Consider the following 27,973-nt stretch of genomic DNA (forward strand, 5'->3'; position numbering starts at 1 on the left):
TAGATATACAGGTATACTTGACAAAATAGTTCTTCTTAACATTTCTTAAAAATTGGTTTTATCATCTCGTATTGCTATTTTATTACATTGCCCATGTCTGACTTCTACACAGATAACTACTGATACCCTTCAGCCTGCTTCTTTCTATGGGCTATTTTTTTTTGACTGGTGCCATCTGTCATTATAACTGATCTTCCATGCTGAGTGGCTTTGCATGGGATGATTACTGGTTTCCAAGCCGCTTGGACTTCACAGTTCTCCATGAAAGAGGAGGATCTCACTATGGCCGAATTTGGATACCTGACTCATCTGAATTTCCTGCTGAGATTAAAACCTGAAATGGAAAGTCAATCAAGTGTTTTCTGTTTAGGCTGGGGTGGAGGTTGGGGGTATGCGTGTGTGTGTGTGTGTATACATGCATGTGTGCTCATTTGGAGGGAGCAGGCTAAGTCCCATTGCTCAATAAAGCAAGGAACAGATGGCGCTGTCAGTTCTAGGCACAGCACAATCGCACACCGTATGAGCATTCCCAAACAGTGATGCATATGCAAACCCAAGCTGCCAGCAATCCCTCTGATATTTAAATCCCCCGAGCTCCAGGAGATCATATTGCACTGCATTCCTTTGAACAATTAAAATTACTTGATTTTCTGCCTTCCCTCCACATTCCTTCCCACACCCTGCTCCCTGGGGCAAGTGGAGATGAGCTTTAAACTTAAATTTCGTGAAATCCAGTCTTTAGTCATTTGTTCTCTAAGGCAAGGATATACTGACACATTGTGGTGCTGGAAGTAAATGAGTGAGACTCATCACAATAAATGTGAAAACTATTTTTTTACTGAATAAGTGTATGAAAATCTCCCTTCAAGGACAAAAGCTTATGTGGAATAGACAATGGTATTAAAAAAAAAAAAAAGGTACTCTCCCTGCCTTCAAGTCAGTAATAAATAAGAGGACATAAGATAAACAATGTGACCAAAATTACAGGTTGGAACATGAATGGCAGAAAGTGAAAAAGAGTTTAAATATATGACATCACTGTTAATTGAGAGGATGAACTTTATGGAGACAGTAGCATTTGAGTTGGACTTTGAGAAAGTGTGCTTTAAGTTGCAAGACAAGAAGGTCGTAACTTACTAGTGATTTAATAATAATAATAATAAATATATATATATAGCACTAGAGTAATTCCTATTTCTATCATGAGTCTTTTAGTCTATGGAAAATTAAAATGAGAAAAAATAATAGTTTTGGGGTTTGGCTATTTTCTTCTCATCTAAGAAATCCCTTTGCAACAATTTCCCCTCTGTTTGAAAACTTTCAAACTGGAACTCACACACTGCTGCTTGAGTAGAAACTGGTACTACCACATTGAAAAGGTAAAGCTAAATGTAGGCATATTCCATGATCCAATAAGTCCACTCCTATATATCTTCACCAAAAGGCACATTCTAGAATATTGATTGCAGCATTATTTAGTCCCCAAATGGAAGCTACCCAAATACCCATTGACATTAAAATTGATAACGATATCATGGAATATTCACTCGATAGAATGCTATCCAGTGATAAATGCTTGATTAATATCCACACACATATGGATGAATCTCTGAGACATAAAGTTGAGCAAAGAAACCAGATACAGGGGCCGGCCCAGTGGCGTAGCAGTTATTCACATGTTCTGCTTCGGCGGCCTGGGGTTCACTGCTTCAGATCCTGGGCACGGACCTACTCCCCGCTCATCAAGCCATGCTGAGGCGGTGTGCCACATAGAAGAGCTACAATTCTACAAATATGATATACAACTATGTACTGGGATTTTGGGGAGAAAAAAGAAAAAGTGGAAGATTGGCAACAGATGTTAGCTCAGGGCCAATCTTCCTCAAAACAAAAAAAAAAAAAAGAAAAGAAAGAAACCAGATACAAAAGAAAAGACACTGTACAACTCCGTTTATGTAAAGTACATAAACTGGGTAAAGTAAGCTCTGCTGCTAGAAGTCGGGGTAATGTGACCTTGGGAGTACACAAGAGGGTCTTCTGAGGTGTTGGTAATGTACTATTTCTTTTTCTGGGATCTGGTTAAATGAATGTGTTCAGTTTATTAAAAATTCATCAAATTTTACTTTCATGTATATATACTTTTCTGTAGACATATTTTTTTTCTGTAGACATATTTTAATAAAAAGTTTTAAAATATTTTCTCCAATTAGATAGCTTAGATTTCTTGAATATAAAGTACAGAAGAAGCAATTTAATTTACCTTGCTTTTGATCTTTGAAACCTAGTTCTTTGTCTTATTATTATTCTGAAAATTTGACTTCATCTCTAAGTCTCTAATGGCTCTTCTGTACAGATAATATGTATTTTTCTTCAACAGGAAAGTTTGGACTAGGTCAGGATTGATGTTTTTCGGGTTCTCCTTAAATATTGTTCAACAAAGTTGTGTCCTTATATCGCTTCTCTTTGCATTCTATCCCATCTCTGCACGCTCTTCCATTCATCCCATGGCTTCAGTTTCCACCACTGATGAGTGATACCCAAATTTCTAGCACTTTTCTCTCCTTAGCTCCAGAGACCCTATTGGCGTCTCCACTTGGATGTATTACAGGCCCTTTAAATGCAACACGTGCAAAGTGGAGCTTGATATCTTCCCCAGCATAAGCTCCCTTTCTTTCCTGTACTCCCTGTCGTGGTGAAAAGCCCCACTGTCCACCTAGTAATCCAATTCACCAGTCAGACGGTCATCTTAGGCTCTACTCTCTTCCTTCTTCCTCACTCCCTACATCTAATTAGTCCACAGGTTCTGTCAGTTCCAGCTCCTAAAGAGCTCTTAACTCTTTGTTCTCATTTAGTTCCAAGCCCACTCAAAAAAACTTGTGGAGTAAGTGAATCTCCATAGTCATCACACTCTTGATTCTCGATTAGCCACCTTCCACACATCTATTCCTTCTACAAGTCTTTATTTATATAAACACTAAGTCCATTCTACCAGTAGCTCAAAACAAAATCTTTGGGTCATCCTTGACTCTTTTCTCTGACACATCCAATTGGATAGCTCTATCTTCAAAATAAATCCAGAACCTGGCCATTTCTTATCACCTCTCTCCCATCCTTGTCACCTTGCTTCAACGTAAGCCACTCTCCAAACAACACAAGCCACTCTCACACCTGTGCCTTGAGCTCCACCCACACTGTGCAGTTTGCTGTGCCCCAATCCATCATACCACTGTGTATGCACACTCTCTTCTCACCACTAGGGATGCCCTCTTGCCAAACTGGCTAATTCTTTCTTATCATCTAAGGTGAACGAATACTACCATTTTCTTTAGGAAGATTTCCCTAGATATAGAGTACTACCTGAGCCAGTACTCTATGTTATTTATCTTTATATTCTGAGTGCCAAGCACATTGTGTGGCATGTAATTGGTTCTCAATAAATTTAGGGACACTGATGATGAACTAACCTACTGCGCTGTAATAAAGCCCTGTCCTAATGCCTGTTGCAAGCCTTTATTATAATAATTATCACATCCTGTTGCAATTTTTGATTTCTATATCTAACTTTCTTACCAGGTTATGTGCTACTCAAGGTCAGGAAATATGCATCTTAATCATTTTTGCATCCTTTTTATGCCCATAGTAGTGTTCAAAAATAATTGCTAAGTGAACTAGAGGATGAATGAGTTGGGAGTATATTTATGTCTGTGTTTCTTGCTAACTCCTATGGACTGAATTGTGTTCCCCTAAAATTCATATGGTGTAGCCCTAACCCTCAATGTAATGGTATTTGTAGATGAGGACTTTGGGAGGTAATTAGGTTTAGATGAGGTCATGAGGGTGAGACCCTCATCATGGGCTTAGTGCCCTTATAAGTAGAGACACCAGAGAGCGAGCTCTCTCCCTCAATCTCAGGCTCTCTTTCTGTCTGTCTGTCTGTCTGTCTGTCTCTCAATCTCTCTCTTTCCCATGTGACGACACAGCTATAATGCAGCCATCTGCAAGTCAGGAAGAGGGCTATCACCAGACCCTGACATCCTGGCTCCCTAATCTTAGACTAACAGCCTCTAGAATTGTGAGAAAATAAATTTCTGTTGTTCAAGCCACCCACTCTATGGTATTTTGTTATGGCAACCTGAGCAGATTAATACGATAATCCCATCTGAATTAGCAACTTCTGGCTATTATTTAGAGCCATGATTGGGAATCTCCCTGACAATGCACGTAACATTTTCTCTACAAATTATCACTTTGTCTTGATTGTACATTTCAACTGGCTAGCAGATGGCACTAATAAGGCCGAGATCGATCAGCCTGTCTTAGTACAAAGTCACAAATTATATCCTTAACCACAACCAGTCAGCTCAGGAAAGTGAAACTGAATAACCCAATTGCTAGGAAATCAACTCAAAGCCCATTTCCTCCTAAGCAGAGGTCTATAAGTGCCATGTTTATAAATTAAGAGCAAAATATTGTTATGATGTACTTTCAATTACTTTCCTGCAATTGACTATTAACATTGGTAACTAATTTTTTTCCTCTTTACTTGACTCACAGGATAATGAATAGCTCTTCATTTATGACACTTAATTTTTATAAAGAATTACATTTTCAAAAATCCAAACCTGTTTAGTGTGTTTTTAGAAAGTTCAGGGAATTAACCTAAGAATATTTATTTCCTCCACTTTTCAGTTTCTCTCCAGACAGAATTCACCTGGATCAGTTGATCCTGATGGAAGCATGAGAGGTGGCACACTTATTTGTATTTAGAGCTTTTGGCTTAATATCTTTAAGTCCAGCATATTTCTGTGGCAGAATACATTGGGTAGCTGCATTCACAACACAAGTTTTCTTAGACTATTACAAATGGGGAGGTGGAAGTAAATTGTAAGTTTGAAACCGGAAAGCCCAAGTCAAGTTGTAACCTCCTGATTGATTGTCTGATTCTTTTAATTTGGAGAGTCAATTTAATATTCAGAAAGGAGGACACTCCTAGGACTGATTTAAAACAGACCAGGGGGCCGGCTGGGTGGCGTGAGCTGTTAAGTGCGCGGGCTCCGCTGCGGCGCCCCGGGGTTCACAGGTTCGGATCCCAGGTGCGCACCGACTCATCGCTTGTCAGGCCATGCTGTGGCGGCGTCCCATATAAAGTGGAGGAAGATGGGCACGGATGTTAGCCCAGGGCCAGTCTTCCTCAGCAAAAAGAGGAGGATTGGCAATGGATGTTAGCTCAGGGCTGATCTTCTTCACACACACACACACAAAACAAACAAACAGACAAGGTAGGGAGTGATGGTCTAACACTTCCTCATCATGTTGCTTACAAGGAATCCCACTCCAATTTTGTGTGTCTTGCCTTCTTAGTTTCTGCACCGGTTTATTCCTAAATGAAAAATAAGAAAAATAACATGTTAGTGGTAGTGTCCCATGCTGTCAAAATATAGTTGTGGTGTGGTTATAGGATAGTGAGTGTTTTCCTTAAAAAGAAAAACAAAAGCAAACGACAATACCAACAAACCCAAAAAGGAAAAGGCTAATTTCACAAATTTCAGAGTCATACAATCTGACACTATGATAATGAAATGGATCAAATTGATACCCGGGTGCAGGCTTACAATACAGTGCTCTACCTTCAAGCTCTCACTGTTTTATACTTCCCTTATGTGCCTCCTCTACTGCTTTCCTGGATATTCTTAGCTCTTGCCTTATGAGCTCTTTTTTATTTGGGGGGAGTGAGATCATTATTCTAGGGTTAGCTGGTGAGGCATCAAGCTTTCCCACTACCAGAGTGATAAAATATTTACTGCATCAAACTGACAATATCACAGGTTTTCTCTTAGCAAACTTCCTTCAGGCTCCTCAGCAAGAAAGAAAACCACAAAGTCCAACACACTGCCCCAGCAGCAGCACATCACAAATCTGACCCTTCAAAATGGTAACTGGGGCATTTCTCCCTAGCTCTTCCAGGAGGGAAACAGCCTTGATGCTGGAAAGTCTGAAGGAAATTGATGGCTTGGTCATGCTTGGCAAGTACTTGCCAGGGTGCCAAGCATACTGGCAAGAAAGATCCAATAGAATCCAAAACTCTTTAGGTTAAATTTCCGGTGCAATCCATGCAGATGATGGCTCTCTTATACTTACTGCTACACCACGCCACTGCTTCTTTCAGGCAAACCATCTCACTACCTTTGCTGTACAGCACCCTAGGGACCAGCCAAGCAGGGAGGTGAAGCTGGCTGCCTCCAGGAGGCTTTTCTCCCCTGAAGATGAGCAGGGGAGTCTGCAACTGAAGCTCATCTCTCAGCAGACCTAGGGCTTTTAAACCTTATTTTTTTTTTCTTTGCACTGCATTTGATCCTTAAGATAGTAACCTAAAAATTCATCAACGGAGGAGACCAAATCCAGTCTTTAAGATCCTCAATTAAAACAATTGTCTCTGTTTCGACCCAAAGTTAGCACCCGTTAATAGTTAGGATTTGTTTTTTATTTTTGTGATATGCAACATGTTTTCCAGCTAAAATGCACTGACGATCAAAATACTGTGCTCAATTAAAAAGGAGAAGAATGTGCATAAGTCCAAAACTCAAACGAAACTCTATTACGAAAGAAAATGGCTGTAAATTTTCTTGAAAAGAGTGGTCAGTGTAGGCCCACAGTGCTGGCTGGTGATTATGTTAGCCATTAGCAAAAGTTCCATAACAAGCAAACCCTGGCACAGCATTTCATCTTCAGCTGCTCTCAGACTTCTCCAATTTTCTTCAAAAAGAGGCCTTTTAAATGCATTAAAACATATAAGCCCAAGTAAAGTGTAATCGAGACAGAGTGAGCACCCTACCTATACTTAAGCTCTCTGTAATTCTACTCTTCCAAATAAGGATGCCATTGAGGAGACATTTGATGAGTTGTCAGGAGACACAGCAAGAACCCCAAGGAAAGTCAGGTTCAAGTTGCCCTGATGTAATTACTGACGTGTTTAATTAAATCATGTACAGAGGCATTAAATATTTCAGCAAAGTCTGTTTTAAGTTGTTTTACCTCTTGAAAGACACTAATACAAAATGATTTTCTCAGGTAAATGAGATTTAGCTGCGTTGGTGGGTAGAGCAGGCACAGCAGCTGCAGGTTTAATTAAACGTTTGCCTAACCATATAAAAAGACAGTGATATATCTTCATAGCATCTGGCAGCTTCACCATCCTCTAGTCATTCTTTAATTAGCATGCTGGTGAATTTAATAGAAGATGGCTTTAACGCAGGAGCAGATGGCTCTTCTGAGTGACAAGGGGAATGACAATTTCTGTCATGTTTACTTCGTATGTAGCTTTCTAGTCTGAAAGATCCCTTTGGAGCACAGGCCTGATGAAATCAGGAGTCGGGTTTAATATCTTCTGAAAGCAACCAATTCTGAATCTTGTTCAACTAAAAAAGTCTGACTCGTGAGCTTCCAGAGATGGCTTTCCTTTGTCTCTCTGTGTTCAATCCTCATCTTTTATGATGAGATTAGCCTTTCAGTTGTTATAAGAAAAGTTTTATAAAAATGTATATAATTTCTCTGGGGTAGATAAAACTATCTCTGTCAGATCTAATGTAGTCTCAAATGATCATCATTATCAGAGTTTTAAAGTTTAGAAACATGAACTCCATCTCACTCTTAGCTTGCAATTGGCTTGAGAGAAGAAGGGAGGAAAATATTTTTGCTTTTCATAGATTTTTTTTTTGAAATGAAAGAAAAAGGTAAGAAAATCCTAAGGAATAGGAAAGATAAGAATGTTCATAAGTGTGTGCTTTGGCTCTTATGGGCCTATTTTTAGAACTTCTGTCACATGTAAATGCTCTTCCCCCGCAGGCCTGGTCACTATGCACGCTCTTGTGGGGTGGCCATGTTGCGCCTAGGAAATTTTAAATACCGAATGTAGTTCACTTTACATAGTTAAGATCGACCGAATCAAAAATGGATGATTGCTTTGTTTGGATTAAGAGTATTATTTTTCCATTTATTTTCAGGTTTTCAAGTATGAACTGCAGACAAACTAATCCAAACCAATCGTGTGCAATGTGTATGTGCTAATAGCTGCCAGCTGTAATATTAGCTATTTTATTTGAATTATCTCATTTAATTCTCACAATAAGCTTGTAAGCCTGTAACTCTTTACAAATGAAGAGATGATCTAAAGAGGTTACAGGACTGGCTGGGCCAGCTGTGGGTGAAGGTCTGTCAGGGAGCAATATTGTTCTCTCTTCCTTGTGTTACACTATTTTTAGACCTAGAGACCATTCATTGTTCATTCATAGAAAAAAACATGTATCACATCTCACCATGTGCTAGACAGGTGCCAGGTATCCAAAGACACATCAACTCTTGCCCTTGAGGAACTCTCAGTCTCGAGGAGTAGAGAGATGTATAAACATAAGCACAATAAATATGGTGATAACTACAATAAAGACACAGGCAACTACTTTGGGAGCCTCTCTAGAGGTGGGAGCAGGCAATTTTTCCAGATATCATGCACAAATTGACATTGAATTTGGTCTCTTTTTTTTCACCAGTTTTACTGAGGTATAATTGACAAATAAAAAATATATATATTTAAGGTGTACAACGTGATGTTTTAATATATGTATACATTGTGAAATGATTACCATAATCAAACTAATTAACACATCCATCACCTCACATAGTTACCGTTTGTGTGTGTGTGTGTGGTGAAAACACTTAAGACCCACTCTCTTAGCAAATTACAAGTATGCAATACAGCATTATTAACTAGAATCACCATGATGTACATCAGATCTACAGAACTTACTCATCCTGCATACCTAAAACTTTGTATCCTTTGACCAACATCTCCCTATTTCCCCCACTCCCAGCCGCCGGCACCACCATTCTACTCTCTGCTTCTATGAATTCAATTTTTTTAGATTCCACATATAAGTGATACCATGCAGTATTTGTCTTTCTCTGTCTGGCTTATTTCACTTAACATAATGTCCTCAAAGTTCATCTATGTTGTCACAAATGGCAGGATTCCCTTCCTTTTTAAGGCTGAATAAGATTCTATTGTACATATTTATACCACATTTTCTTCATCCATCATCCATCAACAGACACTTAGGTTGTTTCCATATCTTGGCTATTGTGAATAATGCTAAAATGAACATGGAAGTGTGGATATCTCTGAGATACTGGTTTTATTTCATCTGGAAATATACCCAAAAGTGAGATTGCTGGATTATATGATAATTTTATTTTTAATTTTTTGAGGAAATGTCATACTGTTTTCCATAACGTTAGTACTAATTTACATTCCCACCAACAGTGTGCAAGGGTTTTCTTTTCTCTACATCCTCGCCAACGCTTATAATCTTTTGTCTTTTTGAAGATGGCCATTTCAACAGATGTGAGGTGATATCCCATTGTGGTTTTTATTTGCATTTCCCTGATGATTAGTGATGTTAAACACCTTTTTACGTACCTGTTGGCCATTTGTATGCTTTTGAGAAATGTCTATTCAGGCGCTTTGGCCAGTTTTTAATTGGGTTATTTGTTTTTGCTTTTGGGTTGTTTGAGTTCTTTAAATATTTTGAATATTAACCACTTACCAGATGCATGATTTGCAAATATTCTCTCCCATTCCATAGGTTGTCTATCCACTCTGTTGAATGTTTCCTTTGCTGTGCAGAAGCTTTTTAGTTTGATGCAATCCCATGTATCTATTTTTGCTTTTGTTGCCTGTGTTTTGGAGGTTATATCCAAAAAATCATTGCCAAGATCAGTGTCAAGAAGCTTTTTCCCTATGTTTTCTTCTAGTAGTTTTATAGTTTCACGTCTTATGTATGTCTTTAATCCATTTGAGTTTATTTTTGTATATGATGTGAGATAAGGGTCCAATTTCATTCTTCTGCATGTGGATATCCAGTTTTCCCAACACCATTTATTGAAGAGACTCTTTTCCCCATTGTGTGTTCTTGACACCCTCATTGAAGATCAGTTGACTGTAAATGCATGAATGTGTTTCTGGGCTCTCTATTCTGTACCATTGGTCTATATGTCTTTTTTTATGCCACTACCATACTGTTTTGATTACTAGCTTTGTAATATATTTCGAAATCAGGAAGTGTAATGCCCTCAGCTTTGTTCTTCTTGCTCAAGACTGCTTTGTCTATTTAGGATCTTTTGTGGTTCCATATGAATTTTAGGATTCTGTTTTCTATTTCTGTGAAAAATGCCGTGGCAATTTTGATAAGGATTGCATTGAATCTGCAGATCACTTTGAGTAGTGTGGATATTTTAACAATATTAATTCTTGCAATTAATGAATATGGGACATCTTTCTATTTATTTGTGTCCTTTTCAATGACTTTCATCAATGTTTTGTAGCTTTCAGTGTATAGATCTTTCACCTCCTTGGTTAAATTTATTTCTAAGTATTTTATTGTTTTTGATGCTATTATAAATGGGATTGTTTTACTTATTTCTTTTTCAGATAGTTTGTTGTTAGTGTGTAGAAACATAATGGACTTTTGTATGTTGATTTTGTATCTTGCAACTTTACTAAAATCATTTATTAGTTCCAACAGATTTTTTTTATTGTATTAACATTGGTTTATAATGTTATATAAATTTCAGGTGTACATCATTATATTTCAATTTTTGTATCGATTACATCATGTTCACCACCCAAAGACTAATTACAATCCATCACCACACACATGTGCTTAATCCTCCCTTCCGCCCTTCTCCCTCCCCCCTTCCCCTCTGGTAACCACCAGATTTTTGATGGAGTCTTTAGAGTTTTCTATATATAGGATCGTGTCATCTGCAAACAATTTTACTTCTTCCTTTTCAAATTGGATGCCAATTATTTATTTTTCTTACCTAATTGCTCTGGCTGGGACTTCCAGTACTATGTTGAATAGAAGTGGAGAGAGTGGGCATCCTTGTTTTTTTTCTGATCTTAAAGGGAAAACTTTCAGCTTTTCATCATTGAGTATGATGTTAGCTGTGGGTTTGTCATATACTGCCTTTATTATGTTGAGGTACATTCCTTCTATACTTAATTTTTTGAGAGTTTTTTTTTTTTTGCAGGGAAAGATTCTCCCTGAGCTAACATCTGTTGCCAATCTTCCTCTTTTTTCATTTTTTTCCCTCCCCAAACCCCCAGTACATAGCTGTATATCACAGTTGTAAGTCATTCTAGTTTTTCTTTGTGAGGCGCCACTACAGCATGGCAACTGACACTCGGGTGGTGTGGTTCTGCAACTGGGAAGTCAACTCAGGCTGCTGAAGCAGAGAGCACTGAACTTTAACCACTAGGCCTCAGGGCTGGCTTGAGATATTTTTTTTTAATCATGAAAGCATGTTGAATTTTGTCAAATGCTTTTTCTGCATATATTGAGATGATCATATGATTTTTATTCTTTATTCTGTTAATGTGGTGTATCACGTTTATTGATTTGCGTATGTTGAACCGTCCTTGCATTCCAGGGATAAATCTCACTTTATCATGGTGTATGATACTATTAATCTGCTGTTGAATGTGATTTGCTAGTATTTTGTTGAGGACATTTACATCTATGTTAATCAGGAATATTGGCCGGTAATTTTCTTTTCTCATAACATCCTAGTCTTGCTTTGGTATCAAGGTAATGCTAGCCTTGTAAAATGAGGTTGGAAGTATTTCTTCCTCTTTAATTTTTTGCAAGAGTTCAAGAAAGATAGGCATTAATTTTTCTTTAAATGGTTGGTAGAATCTACCAGTGAAGTCATCTGGTCCTGGGCTTTTCTTTGTTTTGGGTTACTGATTCAATCAGTAATTGAAGTTTTTGATTACTGATTCAATCTTCTTACTCATTATTGGTCTGTTCGGATTTTCTGTTTCTTCATGATTCAGTCTTGGTAGGTTGTATGTTTCTGGGAATTTATCCATTTCTTCTAGGTTATCCAATTTTTACCAACATATATAATGGTCCATAGCATAATTGTTCATAGCAGTCTCATGATCTTTTGTATTTCTGTGTTATCAGTTATAATGCCTCCTCTTTCATAACTGATTTTATTTGAGTCTTCTTTTTTTCTTAGTCTACCTAAAAGTTTGCTTATTTTGTTTATCTTTTCATAAAACCAACCCTTAGTTTCATTGATCTTTTATATTGTTTTTTAATTTTCTATTTCATTTTTTTCTACTCTAGTCTTTATTATTTCTTTCCTTCCGCTAATTTTGGGTTTAGTTTGTTCTTTTTTTCCTAGTTTCTTCAGGTGTAAAGTTATGTTGTTTATTTGAGGTTTTTTTCTTAATGTAGGTGTCTATTGCTATAAACTTCCCTCTTAGAACTGCTTTTGCTGTATCCCATAAGTTTTGGTATATTGTATTTCCATTTTCATTTGTTTCCAGATATTTTTTTATTTCCTTTTAATTTCTTCTTTGACCCATTGGTTGTTGAGGAGTGTGTTTTTTAAATTCTACATATTTGTGATTTTTCCAATTTTCTTCCTGTTGTTAATTTCTAGTTTCATACCACTGTGGTTGGAAAAGATACTTGATACATTTTCACTTTTTAAAATTTGTTAAGACTTGTTTAGTGGCCTGATATATAATCTATCCTAGAGAATGTTCCATGTGTGCTTGAGAAGAATGTGTATTCTGCTGCTGTTGGATGGAATGTTCTGTATATGTCTGTTAGGTCCATTTGCTCTATAGTGTTCTTCAAGACCACTATTTCCTTATTGATTTTCTGTCTTTATGATCTGTCCATTGATGAAAGTGGGGTATTGAAGTCCCTTACTATTATTGTATTGCTGTCTATTTCTCCCTTCAGTCATGTTGATATTTGCTTTATATAATTTGTTGCTCTGATATTGGGTACATATATATTTACAATTGTTATATTCTCTTGATGAATTGACCCCATTGTCATTTATATAATGACTTTCTTTGACTCTTGTGACAGTTTTTTACTTAAATTCTATTTTGTCTAAGTATTGCTACCTCTGCTCTGTTTTGGTTACCATTTGCATGGAATATCTTTTTCCATCCCTTCACTTTCAGTCTGTGTCCTTAAATCTCAAGTGAGTCTCATGTAGGCAGCATATAATTGGATCATCCTTCTTTTACCCGTTTAGCCACTCTATTTCTTTTGATTAGAGAATTTGATCCATTTACATTTAAAGTAATTATTCATACATAAGGACTTACTGTTGTCATTTGTTAATAGTTTTCTGTGTTGTATTTCCTTCATTCCTATCTTCCTCTTTTGGTGTCTTTCTTTGTGACTTAATGATTTTTTTACAGTGAACTGCTTTGATTCCTTTTTCTTTAACTTTTGTGTATCTACTACAGCTTTTTTCTTTGTGATTACTATGGGGCTTACATAAAATATCTTATAGTTATAGTAATCTATTTTAAGCTGATAACAACTTAACTTCAATCACATACAAACCTCTACACCTTTACTGCCCCCTCCCCACTTTTTATGTTATCAGTGTCACAATTTACATCTTTTTATATTGTGGATCCATTAACAAATTATTGTAGCTATAGTTATTTTTAATATATTTATCTTTTAACTTGTATACTAGAATTAAGAGTGATTTATGCACCACCTTTACAGTATTAGAGTATTCTGAATTTTACTATATATTTCTCTTTACTAGTGAGTTTTATACATTCATATGTTTTTGTGTTGCTAATTAGCATTCTTTGTTTCAACTTTAAGAACTCTCTTTAGGAGGCGGAGTCAAGATGGCGGCATAGGCAGACTCTGAACTCACCTCCTCCCATGGACACAGCCAATTTACAACTACTCGTGGAAAAATTACCCCTGAGACAGAACTGAAAACTGGATAAGAGGAACTCCTGCAACAACGGACAATCCTAACTGGGGTAGAAGAGGCAGAGACTCCCTTCCGGAGAGGAAAAACACCGCCTTCACAAGCTGCCAGCTTCACGGCCGCCGGGAGCAGCGCACAGGTACGCAGCCTCCCTGGAGGCGCGGGGCCCTGAGCCGGGGAGCGCCCCCGCTATGGGCATTTTGTGGACCCAGCACAATTGACACCAGCGGCATAATATCTGACTGTGCCTGCTACTAAAGCATTGGGGAGTACCCCCAGAAAACCCGGTTCACAAAGAAACTAAAACTGGCTCTTAAAGGGCCCACGCGCAAACTCACCCGTTTCAGAGAGCATCCTAAAATCACCAGAAAGAAAGGTGCACAGTGCTTTGGTGACAAGAGACTCACCTAATAGGCCCTGAGTGCATCTCGGTGAGGGGTGAGACCTCTCCAGGGACTGGGACATTGGCGGCGGCCATTGTTGTGGCCTGGTGCGAGCGTGCTGACACAGACCCCATTGGAGTTCTCCCTGAGGCCTGCTAGCCCAGGGTCTGCCCCACCCGCTAGAGCACCGATTTAATCCAGCTCAGCCAGGGCGGGCAGCCCACCCTAGAGACTGGCCCCACCCAACAACAAGCCCTCAGGCAACGTGTGGGCCTGCATAGATTGGTGACTGGATTCTCTGCAGCCTGGCAACTGAGCCGACTTGAGCGGGGCAGGGTGTGCACAAGGAGCGGGTGGAGAGTGTGGGGCGGTGGCGGAGTGTGTGGGGCTCCCGCCGTGGAGAGACTGGGTCCGCTTGGGGAGGTTGGAGCGCTCACACGGGGCAGGACTGTGTTGACTGTGTTTGTGGACCTGTGGGCGGCAGGGCTTGTCAGCTGCAGAAGACTTGTGCTCTCAAAGACCCACATAGGAGGTTTGCTCCACCTTCCAAAGCCTGAAACAATCGGGTGCTCCTGTGCCTGAGGCCAGCCCCACCCAGCTGCAATCCTCAGAGAGCTGACAAGAGACATAATAGCCTAGAGGCTTACTGCAATTGTAAGGCCCTGAGCCTAACAACCTGCCACGCTGGGGGCCTACTCAGTTAAAAGAAATACTGCAACACACATGTGGTATTAGAACTTACAGCCAACTGTGCTGGGGCTCCCCACACCTGATAAAGAGACTGAAGGGCCCACAACAACTACAAGCAGCTGAGCATTACAACAGCTGGCCAGGAGCATAACTCAGCCTCCCTGGGCGCCTATAGGGAGAGCTAACAGGCCACAATAGAAGGATACACGTAGCCCACATAGGGGCCACCCCTGGAACATTGAGAACTGAGGGAAGCACACTGGAAGCCTCCTAAGGCATCACTTACATAAGGTCACCTATCCAAGAGCAGGAGACGTAGCTGACCTACCTAATACGTAAAACAAGCAAAGGGAAAGAGGCAAAATGAGGAGGCAAAAGAATACATTCCAAGTAAGGGAACAGGACAAAACCCCAGAAAAGGAACTAAGTGAAACAGAAATGAGCAACCTACCTGACAGAGAGTTCAAACTAAGAGTGTTAAGGATGCTCACTGATCTGGGGAGAAGAACGGATGAACTCAGTGAGAATGTGAACAAAGAAATGGAAGACATAAAAAAGAACCAATCGGAAATGAAGAATACAATACTGGAAATGAAAAATTCACTAGAGGGACTCAAAAGGACAGTAGAGGATACAGAAGAATGGATCTGCGAGCTGGATGAAAGACTAGAAGAAATTACCCAAGCTGAACAGGTAAAAGAGAAAAGAATTAAAAAGAGTGAGGACAGTCTAAGGGACCTCTGGGACAACATCAAGCGCACTAACATCCATGTTATAGGTGTCCCAGAAGGAGAAGAGCGAGACAAAGAGGCAGAGAATCTATTTCAAGAAATAATGGATGAAAACTTCCCTAACCTAAGGAAGGAAACAGACATCCAGGTACAGGAAGCACAGAGACCCCCAAATAAGATAAATCCAAAGAGGCCCACACCAAGACACATCATAATCAAAATGTCCGGAATTAAAGATAAAGAGAGAATCCTAAAAGCCACAAGAGAAAGACAAGTTACATACAAAGGAAACCCCATAAGGCTATCAGCTGACTTCTCAGCAGAAAGCTTACAGGCTAGAAGAGAGTGGCACAATACATTTAAAGTGCTAAAAGGAAAAAACTTACAGCCAAGAATACTCTACCCGGCAAGGTTATCATTCAAAATGGAAGGAGAGATCAAAAGTTTCCCAGACAAGTAAAAATTAAAGGAGTTTGTCAGCAAGAAACCAGTGCTACAAGAAATGTTAAAGGGAATGATTTAAGGGGAAAAGAGAAGACCACAAATAGGAAAAATTATCTATTTCCATGATAAGAGGGTAATGGATACAAATGCACAAAAAAGAGGTGAGATATGATATCAAAAACATAAAAGGAGGGAGGAGGGGAGTTAAAGAGTAGAGCTTTCAGACAGAGGTCAAACTAAAAAGACCATCAATTCTGTATAGAAGGAGAAAGGAACAGAGAAGGACTACTAAACCACTGAGAAAAAAAAAAGTTGAAAAATGGCAGTAAGTACATACTTATCAATAGCTACTTTAAATATCAATGGACTAAATGCTCCAATTAAAAGGCATAGGGTGGCTGATTGGATAAAACAACAAGACCCATATATATGCTGCATATAAGAGACACACTTCAAACCTAAAGACACTCACAGACTGAAAGTGAAGGGATGGAAAATGATACTCCACGCAAATGGCAATGAAAAGAAAGCTGGGGTAGCAATACTCATATCAGACAAAATAGATTGTAAAACAAAAACTGTAAAAAAAGACAAAGAAGGTCGGTACATAATAATCAAGGGAACAATCCAACAAGAGGATATAACACTTGTAAATATCTATGCACCCAATGTAGGAGAACCTAAATATATAAAGCAATTATTAACAGACATAAAAAGAGAAATAGACAGTAACACAATAATAGTAGGGGACATTAACACTGCACTTATACCAACGGATAGATCATCCAAACAGAAGATCAATAAGGAAACATTGGCCTTAAATGACACACTAGAACAGATGGACCTAGTAGATATATATGTATATATATGTATATATCTACTATATACAGAGCATTCCATCCAAAAACCAAAGAATACGCGTTCTTTTCAAATGCACATGGAACATTCTCCAGGATTGATCACATATTAGGCCACAAAACAAGTCTACATAAATTTAAGAAGACTGAAATAATATCAAGCATCTTTTCTGACCACGAAGGTATGAAACTAGAAATCAACTACAGGAAGAAAATCAGAAAAGCCACAGATACATGGAGATTAAACAAAATGCTACTGAACAATGATTGGGTCAACGAAGAAATCAAAGGAGAAATCAAAAAATACCTGGAAACAAATGAAAATGAAAATACGACATGCCAGAATTTATGGGATACAGCAAAAGCGGTTCTAAGAAAGAAGTTTATAGCAATACAGGCCTATCTCAACAAACAAGAAAAATCTCAAATAAAGAATCTAACAATGCACCTAAAGGAACTGCAAAAAGAAGAACAAACAAAGCCCAAAATCAGTAGAAGAAGGGAAATAATAAAAATCAGAGCAGAAATAAATGAAATAGAGACTAAAAAAAAAATAGAAAAAAATTAATAAAATCAAGAGCTGGTTCCTTGAAAAGATAAACAAAATTGACAAACTTGTAGCTAGACTCACCAAGAAAAAAAGAGAAAAGGCTCAAATAAGTAAAATCAGAAATGAAAGAGGAGAAATGACAACAGACACCTCAGAAATACAAAAGATTATAAGAGAATACTATGAAAAGATATATGCCAACCAATTCGACAATCTGGAAGAAATGGATAAATTCCTAGAAGCATACAACCTTCCAAAACTGGATCAAGAAGAAATAGAGAATTTGCATAGACCAATCACCAGTAAGGAAATTGAAACAGTAATCAAAAACCTCCCCAAAAATAAAAGTCCAGGACCAGATGGCTTCCCTGGTGAATTCTACCAAACATTCAAAGAAAACTTAATATCTATCCTTCTCAAACTCTTTCAAAAAATTGAGGAGTGGGAGAAGCTCCCTAACTCATTCTACGAAGCCAACATTACCCTGATACCAAAACCAGACACAGACAACACACAAAAAAAGAAAATTACAGGCCAATATCACTGATGAACATCAATGCAAAAATCCTCAACAAAGTACTAGCAAATCGCATACAACAATACATTAAAAAGATTATACACCATGATCAAGTGGGATTTATTCCAGGTATGCAGGGATGGTTCAACATTCGCAAATCAATCAACATAATACACCACATTAATAAAATGAAGAATAAAAATCACATGATCCTCTCGATAGATGCAGAGAAAGCATTTGACAAGATACAGCATCCATTTATGATGAAAACTCTGAATAAAATGGGTATAGAAGGCCATATATGACAAACCCACAGCTGATATCATCCTCAATGGTGAAAAACTGAAAGCTATCCCTCTAAGAACAGAAACCAGACAAGGATGCCCACTGTCACCACTCCTATTTAACATAGTACTGGAAGTCCTAGCCAGAGCAATCAGGCAAGAAAAAGAAATAAAAGGGATCCAAATTGGAAAGGAAGAAGTGAAACTGTCACTATTTGCAGATGACATGATTTTATATATAGAAACCCCTAAAGAATCCACCAAAAAACTTAGAAGTAATAAACGAATATGGTAAAGTTGCAGGATACAAAATCAACATACAAAAATCAGTTGCATTTCTGTACACTAACAACAAAGTAGCAGAAAGAGAAATTAAGAATACCATGCCATTTACAATTGCAACAAAAAGAATAAAATATCTAGGAATAAACTTAACCAAAGAGTTGAAAGATCTGTACACCAAAAACTATAAAACATTGCTTAAAGAAATCGAAGAAGACACAAAGAAATGGAAAGATATTCCATGCTCTTGGATTGGAAGAATTAACATAGTTAAGATGTCCATACTTCCTAAAGCCATCTACAGATTCAATGCAATCCCTATCAAAGTTCCAACAACATTTTTCACAGAAATAGAACAAAGAATCCTAAAATTTATATGGAACAACAAAAGACCCCGAATAGCTAAAGGAATCCTGAGAAAAAAGAACAAAGCTGGAGGTATCACACTCCCTGATTTCAAAATATACTACAAAGCTATAGTAACCAAAACAGCATGGTACTGGCACAAAAACAGACACACAGATCAATGGAATAGAATCGAAAGCCCAGAAATAAACCCACACGTCTATGGACAGCTAATCTTTGACAAAACAGCCAAGAACATCCAATGGGGAAAAGAAAGTCTCTTCAACAAATGGTGTTGGGAAAACTGGATAGCCACATGCAAAAAAATGAAAGTAGACCCTTACCTTACACCATACACAAAAATTAACTCCAAATGGATTAAAGACTTGAATGTAAGACCTGAAACTATGAAACTTCTAGAAGAAAACATAGGCAGTACGCTCTTCGACATCGGTCTTAGCAACATCTTTTCAAACACCACATCTGACCGGGCAAGAGAAACAATAGAAAAAATAAACAAATGGGACTACATCAAACTAAAAAGCTTCTGCACAGCAAAGGAAACCATCAACAAAACGAAAAGACAACCTAACAATTGGGAGAAGATATTTGCAAACCATACATCTGATAAGGGCTTAATCTCCAAAATATATAAAGAACTCATGCATCTCAACAACAAGAAAACTAACAACCCAATTAAAAAATGGGCAAAAGATCTGAACAGACATTTCTCCAAAGAAGATATACAGATGGCCAACAGACACATGAAAAGATGTTCAAAATCACTAACTATCAGGGAAATGCAAATCAAAACTACAATGAGATATCACCTCATGCCCCTGAGAATGGCTATAATTAACAAGACAGCAAACAACATGTGTTGGAGAGGATGTGGAGAGAAGGGAACTCTCATACACTGCTGGTGGGAGTGCAAACTGGTCCAGCCTCTATGGAAAACAGTATGGAGATTCCTCAAAAAATCAAGGATAGAACTACCATATGATCCAGCTATTCCACTGCTGGGTATTTATCCAAAGAACTTGAAAACACCAATTTGCAAAGGTACATGCACCCCTGTGTTCATTGCAGCGTTATTCACAATAGCCAAGACTTGGAAGCAACCTAAGTGCCCATCAAGGGACGAATGGATAAAGAAGCTGTGGTATATATACACAATGGAATACTACTCAGCCATAAGAAACGAGGAAATCCAGCCATTTGTGACAACATGGATGGACATTGAGGGCATAATGCAAAGTGAAATAAGTCAGAGGGAGAAGGTCAAATACCGTATGATTTCCTTCGTTAAGTAGTAGATAATAACAACAATAAACAAACACATAGGGACAGAGATTGGATTGGTGGTTACCAGAGGGGAAGGGGGGAGGGAGGAGGGTGAAAGGGATAATTTGGTACATGTGTGTGGTGATGAGTTGTAATTAGTATTTTGGTGGTGAACATGATGTAATCTATGCAGAAGTAGAAGTACAATGATGTACACCTGAAATTTTTACAATGTTGTAAACCAATGTTACTGCAATAAACAAAAAATTAAAAAAAAAAAAAAAAAGAACTCTCTTTAGCACTCTTGTAAGACAAGTCTAGTTTAGTGATGATTAACTCCCTTAGCGTTTTTTTTTTTTTTTTGTTCTGGGAAAGTCTTTATCTCTCCTTCATTTCTGAAGGACAGCTTTCTCAGCCATAATATTCTTGGTTGGCAGGGTTTTTTTCTTTTACCACTTTGAGTACATATCATCCCATTCTCTCCTGGCCTGCAAGGTTTCTTCTAAGAGATCTGTTTTTAGTCTTATGGGGATTCTCTTGTATGTGACGAGTCACTTTTCTCTTGCTGCTTTCAAAATTCTTTCTTTTGTCTTTGACTTTTGACAATTTAATTATAATATACCTTGATGAAGATCTCTTGATGTTTAGCCTATTTGAGCTTCTTGGGGCATCATGAATCTGGTTGTTCATTTCCCTTCCCAGATTTGGGATATGTCCTGTCATTATTTTTTTAATGAACTTTCTGCCTTTTTCTCATTCTCTGCTTCTTCTAGGACTCCCATAATGGGTATATTGTTTCTTTTAGTGGTGTCCCATAAGTTACTCAGGCTTTCTTCACTCTTTTTCATTCTTTTTTCTTTTTGTTCCTCTAACTTCATAGTTCCAGTGACTTCTGTTCAAGTTAACTGATTCTTTTTTCTGCATGATCTAATCTGATGTTGAAGCTCTCTATTGAATTTTCCAGTTTAGTCCTTGTATTCTTCAGCTCTAGGATTTCTGTTTGGGTCTGTTTTGTGGTTTCCATTTCTTTGTTAAACTTCTCATTTTGTTCATGTATTGTTTTCCTGATTTCATTTACTTGTCTATCTGTGTTCTCTTGTAGATCATTCACCTACTTTAACATGAATATTTTGAATTCTTTGTCAAGCTGTTCATGGATCTCTATTTTTTTAGGTTCAGTTACTGGAGCTTTATTAGTTTCCTTTGGTGGTGTCATGTTTGCCTGATTTTTTGTGATTCATGTAGCCGTGCACTGGAGTCTGTGCATTTGAAGGAGCAGATACTAATTCCAATCTTTACAGGCTGCTTTTGGCAGGTAAAGACCTTCTGCTGAGTCCCCAGACTAATGGGACTATCTCCAAGGTCAGAGTCCAGAGCAGGACTGGAGCTGGGGCTTATGACCCTTGCTAGGTCTACAGTCTATTCCACAGTTGGCAGGCTTGTTACCAGGGATGTGGTTGGGTGGGGTTTCCACTGGGTCCCTGAACATGCACCTGTCAGTTGCTGGGCTGGTCCCAGGGTAGGCAGGACTGCCTTCAGACCACAGTAGAGCATGTCTGGAGCTGGGTCACAAGACTGCTTCAGGGACTGTAATTGAGTCCAAGGTTGGTGGGCCCATTATTGGGGAGCTGAATAGGTGTGGCTCCTCCCAGGACCCTTGGAAGAAGGGCAAGCTCTGTGGTAAGCCCACAGACAAGCGAGACTGGAGCCAAGTCCACAGGGGTGGGCTCCTTCCGGTCCACATCCAGAACCATGGCTGGTGGGTCTGCCACCAATGAATGGGCCTGCCTTCTCAAAGTGGCTCTCCTCAGTCTTGGGCTCCACTGGGGTTTTGCAACATCCTACTTGGGTCCTTAAACATCCATAAAGGCACTTTGTCTGTGGATGGATGCTCAATATTTGTTTCTATAGGAGGATGCAGACTGGACACGTCCTGTTTTGCCATCTTGATGATGTCCTGAATTTGGTCATGAAGAAGAAGCAGAAATTCTCTTGAAGGAAAAGCTGGGTGGGAGCTTATTCTTAGCAAAGTAAACAACGAATAAAGTCTCAGAGGTCTGAAAGAGCTTGGAGTATTTCAGAAACAGAGGCCTATTTCACATGAATGGATACAGTGGTGTGTGGGCGTAGCAGAGGGTGGCTTGCTTTGAGCAACAGGGACTGTAAACTTACATGTCTAGTTGGGCCAGATGAGTAATGAAAATGACTGAAGTGAACCAAGTTTAATGATAGGGAGTGGTAGAAACTCTCAGCGTTGCCAGATCTCCCTTTTTTCCAAAAGAAGTCAAACATTCAGATTTTTAAAAAGTCTTGAAGTCCCCTTCTAGGGATGTATCATGAAATTAGACCTCTACCATGTCAAACAACATTTGCATTCATTACAGCATGCTTGAAAGAAAATATTGGAGAAAAATGAGGACCTATTCAAAGAGAAATTGTTCAACAACTATCCTAAGTTTCTAAAGAAATGCCACTATCAAACATAAAGAAAATAGGACACGTCTGCAAGGTGTATTCCTCTCACAGGCTGCCAGTTTGCAACCGTCAGGTACTGGAGAACTGCTAGCTTGCTACTTGCTGGTCTCTTCAACTTTCACTCTTATTAAACAAGTTTCCTGCTTGCAGGTTTGGGAAAATTAAATATAATTTAGGGATGAGCAATCCACCCTGAAAATTAATGTTCCTGTCGAAGCTTAGTTTTCTTTGGAGTTAGCACCTTGGAGGCAGATTTAACTTGAAATGTATTCACTTTGCACCTTTTGAGTAGTTATTTACTTGCTAGCGTTAATAAAGAAGGCATTTGGCTACAGGAGAGAAAAAGCACAGACTTGCCTTTATTCCATCAGCACAAAGAAAACTTCAGAGAACCTAGGGGATGGGGAGTGAGTAAGAAGCAGGATAGGAAGAAAGGAAACACTATCCTAGTTAATAGAAAGATGTCAGATCAAGAATCCAGGTGTCCTAACAAAGCAGCTCTCTACCTGAGGGTTTTCTCAATTCTGTTGTAAAATCTACCATCTCACTGGGATGCATTTTATCAAAGAGAATTTCCCAGTATATATTATCTTGCTAATCAAACCCCGGTTAATAAAAAATGAAATACAAATATAATGAAATAAAGGATATGTGTACCCTGAATTCCAGAAAGGAATAGATATTCTTATTAGGAAAAAAATGATTACATTAATCGTGGAAACCTAGTCTATCTTTCTAACAGCAATTTAGCCTGGTCCACAGCAAGAGATATTTGCATTATAAAAATCTTTTCAGGGAATTTCACTGAAAAAGATATAAAAATGGTCCTTTTATATGAAAAGATACCCTCACTCATAATGAGAAAAATGCAAATTAAAACTATAGTAAGATACCTATCAGTTTAGCAAATTTTCAAATGTTTAACAACACCCTGTCCACAGGGCTTTGAGAAAACTGGCACTCCTCATATGTTCCTGGTAGGAATGCAAAATGGTATAATCACTATATTAGTCTGGGTTTTCCAGAGAAACAGAACCAGTAGCATATATATATATATGCATATGTGTGTATATATACATACATATGTACATATATATATAAAGAGATTTATTTTAAGGAACTGGGCTGGGCAATTATGGAGGCTGACAAGTCCAAAATCTGCAGGTTGGGAGGACATCAGCTTGGAGATCCAGGAAAAGCCAATGCTTAAGTTCAAGTCTGAAGGCTGTCTGCTGACAGAATTCCCTCTTGCTCAGGGGAAGTCAGTCTTTTGTTCTATGCAGGTCTTTAACTTATTGGATGTGGCCCACTCACATTATGGAGGGCAATCTGCTTTACTCAAAGGCCACCAATTAAGAACACTCTCCTAGAAACATCCAGAATAATGTTTGATCATATATCTGGGCACCACAGCACAGCCAAGCTGACACGGAAAAAATAACCATTACAACCATGATGTAGGAGAATTTAGCAATATGTAGTAACCCTTTGACCCAAGAATCCCCCTTCTAGGAATTTATTGTGAATATACACATCTACAACATGAAATGACGTGAAACAACATTTGCATAAGGTTACCTACTGCATTGTTGTTTGAAATAACAAAATATTGGAGAAAAACTAGGACTCGTTCAAAGAGAACTAGTTGAATAAAGTATAATATACCCATATAATAGATTGCTAGTTAGCAATAAAAAATGCTAAGGTAGATCTCTATGAACTAGGTTAGCACTATTTCCAAAATACATTTACAAGTTAAAAAAGCAAGATGCAAGTGCATAATAGTATACTACCTTGTATATAAAATAATTGGAGATTATATGCTGTGTGTGTGTTTAAGTATATACACACACACACATACACATATATACATACATACATACACGCACACACACGCACACACACACACAGTTTTGCAAAAAGAATTCTGGGAATGATAAACCAGAAACAAACAAAAAGAATTAGCTATAGGTAATGGGTTCAAAATCTTTCCAAATCTAAATACTATTCTTTCCTTGATCCTGCCCAGGACCACCTACTTTAGAGTTGCGGGTCTGTGACTGCTCTAGTATTCCTTTGAGATTCAGATGCTGGTAATTTTTTGTCTTTCCTTGGGAGAACCAAAAGTATCCAAGGTCTGCCATGAGCCAGACATTCATGAGACTGTACTATGTTTCACAAGTGCTTAATCAAGATCTCAAGTTCCCCTGTCATCTACCCTGATCCAAAATGTGGATGACCTTTTTTCTGCTAAGCTCCAATGATGAAGAAAACATCAAAGCAGATTCTACCTTTTGACTTTATTTTGCCCCCCAAAGGACACCAAGTATCGAAGGAAAATGCAAAATTATCAACTAAAGTTTCATTATTTGGGACTGATTTGTCTGAAGGTATCAAATCTCCTACCTCTGATCGATTACAAGCTCGTATCACAGCAATTGGGAACTCACTGTTCCAGACCAACAAGGGAAAATGGGGTCTCTATAACACTGTGGCTCCCTACACAATCATATGCTTGATTTGGAAAATTAGTAATCTATCTAATTTCTTTTCCATGGAAAACACTGATGCTTGGAAAGGAGAGCAGTGTTGAGAGTATTAGGGAGAAAATTACAAGCTTTATGTTATTGCTTGACTGTCCTGTGAAGAAGATGGGCATCTCCCACTAGAGAAGGTGTGTGATAACTTACAGATCCACATGAATGCACAAACACACCCTTTGCTTTGAAAGTTCAAGTTACAGCGTAATTCCAGTCTATCAGAAAAAAACTCAAAGATGGGGACAGGGGTCAGAGTCAATCCACTCCTTCATAATATGTACTCAAAATGTTCAAGGTACATTGTTGGGGTAGATTTTATTATTTTTCAAATTATTCACTGTTTCTACCTGGGGTGGAGGCCTTCCTGTGGGGCCCTTCCCTGTTATGTTGCTCCATGCAGGAAGATTATGCATTCCTGCCCTACTTAGGTACAGCTCTGTAACTTATTTTGGCCAATAAAATGTGAGTGAAGTCATGTGTGTTATTTCTGAGCAGAAGTTTTAAGAACTAGTACATAGTTCCTCATCTCTCTTTATCCTCCACTAGGAGGCCAGTAAGTCCAGACAGGGACTTTTCTGTCAGTCCCTGAGTGAAAATATGGAACAGAGCCTCAGCTGACCCATTATGGCATCTAACGTGAGCAAGAAATGTGGGGGTCTTTTTTCACTGCAACGTAACTTAGCCTGAGCTGACAAAATTGAGTAGCTTGCTCTATCAGTCAACTATTGTCACAATTATGCTGCATGGTTAACAACCGCAAAATCTCAGTTCGTATTGAAAAAAGCATTTATTCCTCACTGTTGTTGGTGGGTTGGCTGAGGTTCCACTGATCTAAGCTGGGCTTGGCTGGGCACAGCTGGGCATGGCTTCAGGCTTAGCTTGAGTTCCTATCTGCTCCATGTGTTATCCATTCTTCAGGGGCCAGAGGGCTATGCTGGACATATTCTTTTCATGACAAAAAGAAAGAGCACAAAAAACCAAGCCCCAGCCTATAGGCATGTTTTAAAGGCTCTTTTCTCATCACATCCAGAACATTCCATTGGCCAAAGCAAGCCTCATAGTTAAATCTAACATTGGTGAGGCAAGGAAATATACTCTGTTTCTCATGGGATGAACTACCAAGTCCTATGACAAAAATGGTGGATGAAAGGAGGGGTGAAGAGTGGAGAACAGTAATGCAATCCACTACTGGCTTTGAGATGGTGAATAATTATCCACCGGCAGGTCTGACTGGGAGTCCCTGGAGCTCTGTGTCTCCTGGCATGATCCACACCACAGCCTCCTTCCCCATGCAACCTTTACAGCCAGGGCAGATCCAGATTTTGTGGGACTTGAATTTTATACATTTTGGGGTGCCCTTTTCAAGTAAAAGAACACAAAATACCATGTGAACTCATTGCTAGCTCCTCTTGGGGTCCTCAAAAGGGTATATGAACATGAGGGTCCTGGAAACTTAAGCTTCATTACCTCATATTAAATCAGCCCCTGCTCACAGGTTCACCGCCATTATCTTGCCTGAAACCACGAGTTCTGGTTTCATTTTTATGTTTACTGATTTATGTCAGTCCTCAAGAAGCTGAGCATTTACCAGGTCATCCCACGATACCTATATTCCCATCCAGATGCTACAAATGTTACTTTCCCAGGAATGCCTTCTCTAACAGGCCTGTTTACAATTGTCCCTACCCCTTTCATTCCCCATCTCTTTCCTGCTTTCCTTTTCTTCACAGAACTTATCACTGCCTTGCATACTATATATTTTATACGTTTGTTTATTATCTATTTCCTCCCACTAAATTATAAGCTCCATGAGGTGGGGATTTTTATCAGTTTTGAACATTAATATATTCTTAGTGCTTAGAACAGTGCCTGGTACATAGCAGGTTCTTAATAAGTATTTATTGAACACATGAATACAAGAAAGTCTCATGGATTCTCGTATTTGCATTCTAATGGATATTGGGAGAGAAGACAATTTGAAATGCAATGTATGTTAACCATGTTTACCCAAATAGAGCTGAAAAGTACCTTAAAAATCATAGTCCAACCTTCTTACCTTGTAAAATTGCAATCTAAGACTCAGGGATTTAAGAGATTTGCTTGAGGTCACTTGTGGAATCAAAACCCAAGAACATCAGTTAGGATGTTTTCCATTGTAAGTTACAGCAAACCCAACTTAAGCAAGAATTGTTTTAAACCGGTAGTGTGGTTCTTGCTATGTTCTGTTCTGAGTGATTTACCAGTATTGACCCATTTAATGCTCATGGAAACTCCACGAGGAAGGTATTATTAGCCCCATTTTGTACAAGGAGACGCTGAGGCACAGTGCCTGTAAGTAATTACTGAAGATGACACAGTTGATGAGTGGCAGAACTGGGCTTTCGATTCAGGCAGCTTATTCTAAAGTCCATATTCTTATCCGTTTCACCAGGCTGCTTCTTGACAGGGGAAACAAGAATAACAAGAACAGATAGTCTGACTCAAACTGGCCTAATAAGGGAGTTTATTAGCTTAAGTAACTGACATCTACATGAGGCTTGATCCAGTGGATCAGTAATGTCGTCTGATTTCTTTTGCATTCTGCACTTTGTATCCCACAGTGCTGGCTTCATCCTGAGACTGGGTTCCCTTGAGTTCCCACAACCGCACCAGCAGCAACCTGGATTACATGTGTCCACCTTTATGTATACAGCAGGGAGGAGAAAACATCTTTCTTTTTTTTTTTTTTGGTGAGGAAGATTAGCCTTGAACTGACAGCTATTGCCAA

The 27,973-nt window shown here is 38.7% G+C and overlaps 1 pseudogene; it reads right to left on the reverse strand.

Moving 5' to 3' along the window:
• Window positions 1–14,359, reverse strand: part of LOC131410148 (serine/threonine-protein phosphatase 4 regulatory subunit 2-like) — a 156,108-nt pseudogene extending 141,749 nt beyond the window's left edge.
• Between the last annotated feature and the right edge of the window lie 13,614 nt (window positions 14,360–27,973).

Source organism: Diceros bicornis, chromosome 9 (assembly GCF_020826845.1).
Source record: "Diceros bicornis minor isolate mBicDic1 chromosome 9, mDicBic1.mat.cur, whole genome shotgun sequence".
NCBI lineage: Eukaryota > Metazoa > Chordata > Mammalia > Perissodactyla > Rhinocerotidae > Diceros > Diceros bicornis.